A 9,563-nucleotide genomic window follows, 5' to 3' on the forward strand; every position below is an offset into this window, starting at 1 on the left:
TCATTCTTTTCCTTTTGCATTTTCAAAAGATTTGATTTTATTGCACTTATTTTTGTCTGCTAATGTCAGCCTCATCTGCAGTTACATACATGCAATCTTTAAAATAGATATAATAGTTCACTGGACTAGACAATTGTTCATGAGTCACTTTATTCATTTTTTAGCAAGAAGTCAGTTCCAGTTTTATATAGTATCTTAGTGTTAACTTTTCATTTATTGGGTAAAATCCTTTATTAGTTGGAAAATTAATGCAAAGTGGGTTTTCCACATCTATTATATACATAAAATTTTAAAATAAAGTACATAAAATGTGTTACTACATAAAATGTGTTACTACATAAAATAATAATTATTTAATATAGAATTAAACTTATGCAATCATATGTATATCATGAATGAATGCATATAAAATGAAATCATATTTATTAATCAACAAAGAATGTCAAAATAAATAATAAGTTTAGGATGTAATATGTTCTTCCTATAACTCCTCCTCCTTTTCTCACCTAGAGCAAATGGGAAGTGTTCTGAGTTAGACTGACAGGTAATCTTTTGGGATAGAGATGGCTCACAGGATATTGTTTTCTAGGTGGAACTGTCAGTGGAGCAGACAATAGGGATGGCTTTATGAGGGACCCAATTTTCAGACTTTGTTTTGTGGTCTGGAACACTTGGATGTGTGAAATTAGCAGGGTATACAAATGAGACCAGTATCATGCCATAACATGTGTCTTGATCTCCATATACACATGCCAGAAATATGGCAAATATCAAAAAATTTCTCAAACTATGGATGTTAAATTTTAGACTAACTTTCCGTCCCTGAGTTAAACTGGAGGCTAAACCAGAAGTTGTACTGATAGATATGTAAAGAGACTAAAAGTAAATATTGCCACAAACAAGGAGAAATCTTGTTGTTTTATTTAGTCTGACCTAAAGTCCTTGTAAACCTAAGTTTCTCGTTCAGGGAAGATTTTGAAAGGGGATGCAACAGAAGGTATGACTGGGCGTGGTAGTGTATACCCACAATCTAGCACTGAGGAGACTGTGGTGGGAGGAGTTTAGATCAAGGTCAGACTTGAACTGTCTGAAATAAAAAAAATAAAAATAAAAACCAGGAGCAAACCTAGAAGAATGGTTGTCGTGCTTTCATCATCTGGCAGGTGCAAGAAGAAAGTTAACATAATTGAAAAAAAGCTACAATATTCAAATTTTTATCACAGGCAGTGAAAGTAAGTAAAGCATTTGCTGATTTGTTCACAAAAGGATTAAGCATAGCATTTACTGGAGTAGGTGACCCCTTTCACACCCAAGATTTCTAATAGAAATTGCACTTACTTTCTCACTTTCAATTATTTTTGAACAAAGTATATTCCATTAATATTTGAAATGCACAAAAATTAAAATTAACTACATAATTTATTTTAAAAAAGTGCCACATCATGCCGACACACTGCCTAGGTTTGTGCAGGTGTCTCATGAGGACTGCAGTGGGTCTCTGTGTGACTCATTCTTCCTTTTACCATAATTGAGTATCAATCTCACTTCTGACATTATGCTTCCCTAACAAAGAAGCAAGTTAGCTCTCTACTGCGAAGAGATAGGGATTTGAGATCATTCTTCAAAGAAGCCAAGGAATTTACCTGCAGACCAAACTAAATTAACTTCCCTCTTACACATCTCCTTTAAAGCTATAAATCAATAGGAAAGACACAGACTCGACAGAAAAAAACAAACAAACAAACAAATAAGCATAACACAGAGAACAAAAACCAAAAAGCTCAGCTTATTTCTGAATGTCATATTCCCAAGAGGATGCAGCTAAAAAACATACACCTCCGTTTCAGCCCAAAACCCTATCATTGGTTATTCTCTTTAAAAACGATGAAGTCAGTCCAAAAATACATTCTACAGTATAATAGAATGATTTAAAATAACTTCAAAAGGAAGACTAACAAGAAATTTCAAGTTACAAAACTCCTCCCCACAAGACAAAGTTTTAAAACTCCCTTTCTCTAAAAGGCCATTATGTATTGATTATCTTTGTGTTTATAAATCTCTTACCTGGTCTTCACAGCAGTGGCAGCAGCATTCATTTGACAATAAGAAAATGTTGAACTTAAATAAAGTCTAGCTAGACACGATGATATAATGAGGAATATGATCTTGAAGGTAGAGAGATTAAATATATTTAGTTACACTTAGCCACACCACCCAGTACACCTATTGTTAGAGGTACATCTTTCCATTGGTTCTTTTATAATTATTTACATTGAACGCTGCCTTTGCTGTCTACTATAAATATATCTCGAATAACGACAATGATCAGCAACTTGGAATTATTATTTAGAATAATAGAATATTAACATCCTCTAATTCATGTAACATAAATCACAGTTTTTATGATTATTTATGAGTATTTCCATTGAAATATCTTGAGCCTGTCCACTAATTAATTTTCTTAAACTTTATGATGACGATGAGAGACCTTACTTGTCTCTCCTGTCTATAAAAAAAAAGGGTTGCATGTTTTTTAGTACAAACACTTAGAAAATGCAATTCCCATTACATTTCATTCTGAAAATACTTTTATTTTATTAATATTATAGCATATTTAATGTGTTTTAGGCATGGTTTTCTAAATGTGTTCTACTTGTTAATAACAAGTTTTTTTGAGAATTTCATCCTTCACTGTTTTAGTTGATGTGCAAAGGTGGCAACAAATTTTTTGCAGATTTAGTGGGGGACAATTTTCTCCCTGAAAGACATTATTCTGTGATGACCTTGGAAAGAGAGAATAAAAGAAGCAACACACTTCCTTCAAATTCAAGTATGCATGGATTGCACACACCTAATTCAACATATTGCCAAGTCACAGAGTGAATTCAAGCTAGAAATAGTGAATGTTCTACAGAAATGTTTCTTCATTGTTGAGTTGCTAGTAAACACTTCTTTTCAACCAAGTAGAGTAAATCCAAGAAGTCATTTCCATGAGATGTAAGATAAAAGTTCCCTCACCTTACAAATCTGCTGATAGAAAATGGCATGAACAAGATTCAATTTCTTTAATGCCTGCTTTTTCATGGGGTATCTATTAAAGCATACTGTGACTTCTTTTTACATTCCCTGTCACCAAATATAACACAACACCCCATTTCTGCATTTGATTTACATTATTTCTTGCAATCATTCTCCTATAGTATGCATACATAATAAGATCATTCAGTGTATATACATTCTACTAATTCAAGAAAAATAATAAATTTGATTTTAAATGTTACTTTTTTTAACTTTGATGATCTGGAGAATGACTTAGCAGTTAAGGACACTCGCTACTTGCAGATGATGTGGGGCTGGTTCCCAGCACCACTTGGCAAAACACAACCTTCTGTAATTCTAGTTCATAAAATCCAGATGCCCTCTCTGGCTTCAACAAGTACCAGGCCCATATGTGCTGTGTTGCACATAAATAAATGCAGGGAAAATACTCATATTCATAAAATAATTTTTAATCTTTTAAAAATAGATTGGGTGTCTCCATATTGATCTTCAATTCAACAGTACTTTTTTCACATATTTTAGTATAATTCATTGGTGTTTTACTAATGAATTCATATAGAAAATTTGAATATCATTTTTACATGAGTTTCTTTATTGATTGTTAGTCATCATGAAAATTATCTATTATGAGAGTGCCCTAAGGCTTATAACTCAAAGCTAATTGGTGGAACAAATTCCCACCACAATTATTCCACCATTAAATATTTTGAAGCAAAAGAAATCATTTCACCCACTGTCAGCTTTGTGGGTGAGGGTGCTGTACTTGTTTAGGCAGTTCTTCTCATCTCTCAGACATAATTCTCATGACTTAGAGTCATGTTGGTCCCTCTGTGTTAGAACCCTGACTAATCAGCTCCACTGAGATTATCTGAAGTGCTCTCACTGAACTCAGGGAAGCTGCAATTCCTTTTTTCCTACTATATTGATACTGTCATGTGAAGACCCTCCATCCAAATGGTCCCCTAACAGAATGAGGGCCATATTGGTTCCTAATATATTTAAATAATGATACAAGTGTTTTCTAATAATCATCTTTTTGCTTCTTCTTGGTGTAAAAGTTCTGATAAACAAATCTTGTGTACTAACACTGAATGATAGTTGAAAGGCGGGCAGCTGTCTTCCATAAACCCACTTGTTTAAATAGGATCATAGTAAAATTTCCAAAAAATCTGTAATTGCAGTTTTAGCCAGGAAGAACAAGGTTAATGTTGTAATTTAACTTGATAAGCAATAAAATCTAATAGGGCACAATAAACTTGAAAGTAGAGTAGAGGTTATCAATGTTTAAAATTGATTTCATCACTATATTATTACTAGATCATATATATTACTAATGAACTATAACTTTTAATGCACTTATATAATTTTAACATGAACTTTTAATTTTTGTATAATTTTCATTTAGTAATGTTCTTTAGCCAGAAGTTTTCTCCAGTCCTGCGGAATCTCTTCCACTCGCATCCTGCAACTTCTTGGTACCAAATAAACACACGTAGGCTTATATTATTTTTAAACTATGGCCATGGCAGGCTTCTTGCTAGCTAGCTCTTATATCTTAAATTGACCCATTTGTATAGTGTTCCTCATGGAACACTATGTTATATGCTTTATATATGTGCAAATATGTGTGTGTTTGTGTGTAGTTTGTTTTTATAAAATATAATCTATTTATTAAGTAAAGAATCCAGCTTTCTAGATGAGGTTTTCAAAAACTTATTTCTTTTACTGTTTTTTTTTCTCGATGAACTATTTAAAAATTATTCCTTTTACAATTTTTTTTTTTTTTTGAGGAAGAGGTATTTCAAGATAGTGTTTCTCTGTGGAACCTCCCTGGCCCTCCTGTAACTCCCAGGCTGGCCTCAAACTCACAAAGATCCGCCTGCCTCTGCCTCCTGAGTGCTTGGATTAAAGGCATGTACCACCAACGTTCAGCGTTTACCTTTTGAGGATGTAACATAAGTGCATCATTTCTCCTTCCTTTTCTGCCCTCTAAAGCAGTGCTTCTCATATGTGGGTCAGGACCCCCAAGCCCACAGACTCAAAGGAACCTTTTGAAAGTTGCACAAAACCATCAGAAACACAGATATTTCACTACAATTTTTAACAGTAGCAAAACGACAGTTATGAAGTCGCAAGGAAAATAGTTTTATGGTTGAGAGTCACCACAACCTGAGGAGCTGTATTAAAGGGTCACATCACCAGGAAGGTTGAGAACCAGTGCTCTAAAGCCTCCCCTATACCCTTTTCTTGTTTCCTTTTTTCATTATATTTTGACATTGTTTAAAGCAATTTTTAAATCTAAATATGTTTTGATCATATTCTTCCCCTCCCCCAGGTCCTTCCAGGTCCTCTCCCCCTTCCTACCCTCCCAGATGTAAGTTCTTCCTCAAAAAACAAACAAACAAAAACACAACACAACAATCAAACACCTCAAAATCAATAAAACAACATCCAAATAGGGGAAAAAAAACATTAACTGTAACAAAATAAAACACAACAACAACAAAACAGGTAGAGTCCATTATACATTGATCAATTGCTGCACATGATGCCTGTCCTGGTTAGGTTGATCAACTCAGTGTTACTCCCTTGGAGAAAACTGGTTTTCCCTCTCCCAGCAGGTCTGTTTAGTTAACACCCTAGGGTTCATATCTAGCAAGCACTATTAGACAGCGTCCACCTGGGGGCAGCACATCCCAAAGCCTGCTAGACAAGGACATTTGGTGTCCGATCTGAGAGGAGACACATTTGTATTATGGGGTTTGAATGTTCTTGTCGTTTCTTCTTGAGGTCTCACAAAAGTTCTGGAAAGGAATAGGAAAGACCACACAAGCAGAGATTTTCCAGGGAAGTGAAAGTTTCAATAGTACCAACACCAACCTATCAAACATATTTTATTCCACTACTTTTTGACTGCAAATTTTACTGACAAAAGCATGAGCAGACACCATTATTTTTTTCTACTTAATTGTCATGGCTGAGAGACATGACCTGTGCATAAAGAACTTCACCTACACAGAAGGAAATGAGGATTAATAACCACTGCTCAAATGCTGGTGCAAGGCTCTGCAGGTAAAGGTGCTTGCTGCCAAGGCCGACAATGTGAACTGGAACTCCAGGATTCACACGGTGGAAGGAGAGAACCAACTCCCACAGTCTGTCTTCTGACCTCCACACAAATGATGTAGTTTCTCCTGCAGCCACTGAACAATTATCAGTGTTGACTCTGTGTGAAGGAGAGTTTCAGGCAGGGGTTAGCACTGTAAGCAGCTAATAGAGAGCAAAGAACAAATCACAACCAATAATTTCTGCAGGAATTAGAGCATTTGGTAGACTTTAGTCTATTAGTAAATTCGTGGGAGTAGATGGACATTTTATACATAAAAGATAATGCTTCAAAGTTCAGAAGTTATTCGAAATGACTCTTGTTTCATTGTGGTTTTTGTTTTACTTCTCTTTCCTTAAACAACCAACATTTTTCCTCAAGGATGAGAAAGAGTTCCTGAAACAATTAAGACTTGCTGTGAAATTTATGATAAAATGAATTTCAGAGAAATTTCCCAGAACCATTTGAAAAGGTGGTAAAATGACTTCTTTTAATCAGGTGTGTGTGTGTGTGTGTGTGTGTGTGTGTGTGTGTGTGTGTGTGTGTGTGTCTAAACAGTCTTTAAATAATGATGGCAGCCAAATCACACTTGAGAGGCTGAGAACTTGCTACTGGGCCACTGAGGATGAGTGCCTCAGCAGTCAGAAGAGTCTCAGAAGAGCTGGTTCTCACTGAGGAGACATGACCAGAAGTTAGTTCACAGACCAGTGCCTGCCTGAGTGCACCCAACCTAACTCACTTTTGAGGCCCAGAAAGTTCAAAGAGCCACTTGTCAGTACTGTTCCATGATGAAAGCTTCCATACACTGATTCTGATACCTGTGAAGGAAGCAGCAGCAACAGCAGCAACCAGGTGAGCCAACTCCACTGCAAGAAGGTAGGCCAAGCAGGCAGAAGGAGAGAAATTTCCTTTCTGAAATACTCTTCTTAAAAAACCTGCACTACAACCTGAATGTACCTCAAACAATCGGGGTGGGCCTTCCCTGTCCATCAAAGCAATCAGGACAGTTCTTCAGTGGGCGATCCCTACTCAGGTGATTCTAATTTGTGGCCATCAAAACCAACTATAACATGTCTCAAGGTCTCATTGAGAAGTGTTCACGGAAGAGAATATTATAAGCAGAAATTCGATTCAAAGGGAGCAGGGCATGGAGGTGGACATGGGGGGGCCCACATCATAGATTTTTATTTTGCACTTTTACTGCAGAAGGAATGTAGGAATAATGCTACAAAAAGAAGGAAGAGGAGGAGAAAAAGGGGGAGAAGGAGGAGAAGTAGGGGGGAAAGAAGAAAGGTTAAAGTTTACAAAGATTAAATGTATGCAGCATTTACCACAGTTCTGGAGAGCTGGCCTGCTGTTGGTGCACGGGCAGTTCCTCCACAAATAAAGGTGGCTGGCTATACTGAGCTGTCTGACCAGAGGCATGTGGGTTTATCAGCAGGAATTTATGAAAATTCACTTCTGAAATGGTGGGGGTTGGGGAGCAGGTTATTTATTTGAGCAAGGCTACTTAGCAGAGGTTGTCCTGCTGAGGACTATGGCTCTCCCTTTGTCAGCAAAGACTAAGTTCCCTGAGATCCTTGAAGAGGGCAGGGACTCATGAGTGTCTCTCCCAACCATGATCACTTTGTGAAGACTTTTTTTGTAATTTACAGTGACTACATGTATTGGAACTATTTGTCAGCATTTTTAGAAAGTTGTATTCATTATGGAACAAATAGTACTTTGTAGTGTATTAGACATATACTTTATTTCGGAGGCTCATTGTTCTGTTACTAGATGTCGTTATAAAGCATAAAAAACTTTTTATTCTCAGTTAGACATAGAGTATCTTTTCCTTAACCAACTCCAAAGTACTAGAGAGAACTTTGGTTTTAGTGTGGCAAAGTCATAGGACCAAAGCATCTACAAAATAAAAGGAGGAAGTATTCTCTTTTAGATAAAAGGTACGTTGAAAACAACTAACTCCAAAGTTCTGTACACTTCCAAAGTACACAGAGAGCAACCTTGTTTTATCATCTTATATCAAAGGGTTATTTTATTTTATCAATAAAACTTGAGTTTATCAGTAAAGCTTTAGTTTATAGTTTGTCAAGCTTAGCTTTAGCATTTTGCAGAACATAAATGATTTACAGCCGGGCAGTGGTAGTGCACGCCTTTAATCCCAGCACTCAGGAGGCAGAGGCAGGCGGATCTCTGTGAGTTCCAGGCCAGCCTGGTCTACAGAGTGAGATCCAGGAAAGACGCAAAGCTACACAGAGAAACCCTGTCTTGAAAAACCAAAATAAATTGTGGTGGTAATCTAATTGTACTGAAATATTATTTTGATTGTATGTTAATAAATAAAGTTGTCTGGGGGTCAGAGCTATTAGAGCCATAGCAAGAGTGTGGCGGTGGTGGCACACGCCTTTAATCACATAGATATCTGTGTGTTCAGGGTCAGAGCTATTAGAGCCATAGCAAGAGTGTGGCGGTGGTGGCACAGGCCTTTAATCCCATAAGATCTCTGTGTGTTCAGGGATACGGTCAGCATTGGAGACATATGCCTTTAAGACCTAGGGGGCTGTACATTCAGACAGTGACGAGGCAGTCATGTGTTTGGGTTTACAACCAATGAGAAGGCAGAACAACATACTATAAAAAAACGAACCGACAGGAAGTAGTTCTCTTTTCGCGAAGCTGGGACAGCAGAAGGAAGGGTGAGATTTAGCTCTGAGCTCTGACCTCTCAGCTTTCTCTTTTACATTGTTTCTGTGTTTCTTATTTAATAAGACGGTTGGTTACATCTACAATAAATAAATAAATGATTTACAAAAAAACAAATTTAATATACTCAATAATTTCTCAAAACAAGTCATATTCAACTACGACAGTTGGTTCCGAGCATTATTTCTGATAATTCTATCTATAACAGAGGGTTTCTTGAGCTCAGAGGCAACCAACCATCTTAAGGCCAATGCCACCGTTTCTTTCCCAGTTTCTTTCTCCAGTCTTCTAGTAAGTTTCTTCATATACGTATATTCAAATTAAATAATTCTATTTAATAACAATGATTTAAGAGATAAATTTTATTTTCTCTCTAATTCAGTATAATTGATAGTTTTAAAATTGAAGCCAAGAGATTTATTTGAACATCATCGGTAGAATATATTTTCTAATTCTGCCTGCCTCATAATTCTCACTCATTTCTAAGCAAAAAATGTTTCCTAGACCTAGTGAAATCCATAAAGTGCTGTACTTGAGCTCTCCTATATGCTGTAGAACAATATTTCATTGGAATGTGAACACAGAGTTCCAATCTGTGTGCCAAGGATATTAAGTGCTCCTCTTGGTGACTGTACACCATGTACCGTTTATTCAGGCTTATATTAACACACAGAGGCTAAAATAAATTAAC

Source organism: Peromyscus leucopus, chromosome 10 (assembly GCF_004664715.2).
Source record: "Peromyscus leucopus breed LL Stock chromosome 10, UCI_PerLeu_2.1, whole genome shotgun sequence".
Lineage (NCBI taxonomy): Eukaryota > Metazoa > Chordata > Mammalia > Rodentia > Cricetidae > Peromyscus > Peromyscus leucopus.